This window comes from Zonotrichia leucophrys, unplaced genomic scaffold (genome assembly GCF_028769735.1).
Source record: "Zonotrichia leucophrys gambelii isolate GWCS_2022_RI unplaced genomic scaffold, RI_Zleu_2.0 Scaffold_72_229719, whole genome shotgun sequence".
Classification (NCBI taxonomy): Eukaryota; Metazoa; Chordata; class Aves; order Passeriformes; family Passerellidae; genus Zonotrichia; species Zonotrichia leucophrys.
Window position 1 is genome coordinate 117,354 of NW_026992277.1, and position 3,298 is coordinate 120,651.

Sequence of the window (3,298 nt, forward strand, 5' to 3'; positions counted from 1 at the left end):
GACGCAGATTACATGAGTTTGCTGGCCAGGAGCAGGCAAGCTCAGTGGTGGAACTGCCAGGTGGCTCCCAGACTGTCGGGGTCCTGAGTCCAGGATGGCAGCATCAGCCCAGGCAAGTGGGTCGAGAGAGAGAGAGAGAGAGAAAGAAAGAGAGAGAGAGAGAGAGAAAGAGAGAGAAGTAAAGAGAGAAAGAGAAGAAAAGAGAGAGAGGGGGTGAAAGGGACCCAAGGCATGCCCCCAGGGTCCCCATGCCCATGGCTGTAAGAAAGGGTTTTTTTTTTGTTTTGTTTGCTATTAAAAAGAAGTTGTTTTTGTTCTGAAGAATGGGTCTCTAAGGCTAAAAAAACTAAATGTTGTCCAAAAAGCAATAGATGTGATTAATCTCGTGTTAAAATTAGCCTGGCCTTTCTTGTTGAACTAACTGTAGCTCACAGGAATAAGAATTTGCCTCTGCAGCTATTAACACAGCTAGATGCAAGAAGAAGAGGCTGCTGTGGAGAAAGCTTTTAGCGAAACCCAGAAAGTTTTGAAGAAAGCTGATGGTAAAAGCTAATGCAGCATTGACTTTTCTTTTATCACTATGCTATTAAGAAGTCCTTTCCAGGTACTACTGAAACTGCAATCCAAACCATGGAAAGAGGGTGAATTCATGCCAGGAAAATCAAAGGACTTCTGAAGGAATCTCTGGAATGGACTATCACATCTAAACCGGGTGATACCAAATTGACTTTCAAATGGGGACTGAATGGTAATGGTTTCAGAAAACCCAAATGATCCAAGAAATGTACAAAGAATAACACCTAATTAAGAAATAAGGCAAAGGTTACATCACTGGTTTCAAGCACTGTCTGAATAAAACATCTCCTTGGTGAGGAATACTTCAGACAGAAGGATCAGAACTGTTTTGGTCAAAGAGTTCTTATATTCTGACCTTAGCCTGTGAATTGTACAGGGGAGAGGGAGAATTACCATCTCCATTAGTAACATACAGTAAACTTTATTTGATTCATCCCGATACTGGACACGCTATCTGGGTTATAAGTAAATGCTTGAAATGTGGGAATAATTAGTATTGTAGTTCACAAAATTTATGCTCTTGTTGCAAGAAGTGTTAAAGTAATAACTTTGTTTTGTGGATGGGAATTATTAGTGCCTGTTGAATGAGAGATACCTGAGGAATGTTGGGAAACCGCAGTTAAGGGGTGTCAAAAATGATTTGCCAGGAAATTAGCTAAGAGAAAGTGACAAGGAAATACAGAGCAAGACCAGATTGGCCTCTATATTCGCCACCAAGAAGATCAAATGCACCTGCTGTGGGTTGCAACCTCACAGGCATGGGAGGTGGGAGTATAAGCCATACTGGACCTCTGTTATTCCTGTTTCTGGCACTCATTTGTTGTCTTTTCCCTTTCAGGATACCAGCAAGATCATGTCACAAATGCTACAGAAAGCAGTATATGGAAAGAAATCAAAGTTCCTCTTTTAGTACACACACCTATGTCAACAGCCACTGTTATAACCCATCCAAATTAAGAACCTGTAGGCAAAACGGAGAAAATTATTGGATTGCAAGAAACTTAGGAAAAAGTGGTAATAGATTTGGAATTGAATGTCCAAAAGGAGAGAAATTTATTTGTTTTACATTTAATCTTAAAGGTACAGTTCAGGATTCGGTAAAAAAACAAATAGTAAACAAAAAGGTAAAACCAGCACAGCAATCTAACACTGTATTGACCTCAAAAATTATATGTTGAATCGTATTACAAGACTCCAAGCAGTTATAGAAATGATAACAAATAAAACTGCTCAGGCATTGGACTTAATATCCAATCAGCAAAGCCAAACAAAAACTGTAGTGTATCAGAATAGGTTGGCATTGGAATATTTATTGGCCAAAGAAGGGGGTGTTTGTGGAAAGTTTAATATATCAGATTGTTGAAAATTGATGACCACAGAAAAGTCATTCTAGAAAAAGCAAACAAAATCAAAGGAAAAAAAATATAATAACCCAGGTACCAGTCCAAAAATTAGAAAACAATGTTAAAACCTAGCTGGTGGGGTAATGTATTGGAAGAAATTAAGATTTTTTTATTTTATGTGTTACAACTGTTTTCATATTTCTTCCTTGTGTAATCCCGTTTTATTTTGCCAGCATAGTCCAGAAGATGCAAGTAGACAAGAAATATTGCTCAAGCCAAATGATTTACAAAGAATAAGAGGGTGCATTGTGAAAAATGCGTCATTTATGATTGGCTTTTTGCAAATATTAAAATGAATATTATATGTGTTGTGTTAGAAAGTTATGCTGTATTAATTTTCTTAAGTGGTGTGTTAAATCCAGTTTTAGGTTATAACATAATGTTAAAATAGAATCTGCTATGTAAGATACTTTTTTTAAAGAAAGGACTTGCACCAAGATAGCAGCCACAGGACACCCAAATCTTTGAGAGAAAAAGAATTTATTGCTCTCTTATCAGAAGGAACTAACTTCTTCCCTCCTGGCTCAGCCCTGAATGAAATAAATAGGGCAGGAGATCTTTCTCCTTTTTAATGCCTTTATTAAAAATCAGCTTGGGTGGGGAGAACCGACGGATCGCGCTCACGCCGCCAATGCTCCCAGGAATGGCACGGAGGAGGAGGAAGAGTGCAGCTGTGTCTGCTGGTATGCAGGCAGAGCTGGGGCTTCCGTCCTCATGAGAGCACCAGGAGATTCCTGGTTTTTCAGTTTGACATTTGGCGTCCTCTTTTTAGCCAACGTCTTTTTAGGTTAGGGTGAAGGGTAAAAAGGGTCTTAGCAGACACTGGATTCTGTTCCTCACGTCTAGACATCACTTCAATCTCTTAATTCCTTGGTGCCTCATTGTTTTAGGGTTTTTTTTCCTGCTAGATTTGGTGAGGGGTTTCCTCATTTGCATGCCAACCCCGATGTCACCTCCTCCTCACAGTCCTAGGTGCCACCTTCCAAGAAGCAACAGGGTGATACTCGACAAAGGGGAATTTCTAACCATCAAGAACAAGTAATTAAAGAAAAACTATTAACAACAGGGGATGAAAACATGAAATTATTAACAACAAATAGTTATAACTCCAACTTGGCAGCAATTGGTTTAACTTCTGAACTCTGCAACCTTTAAAAAAAAATGAAACTCTTTCCTACTCGTAACACTGAAGATGCCGTCAGGATTAAGAGGAAGAAGTTGACACTGACCAGACAGAATCCTTTATTTGAATGAAAGTTATGCATCATGTATGAGGTGTATGAATATGAGACAGGCTATTGTTTTTAAGGGTTAATCCT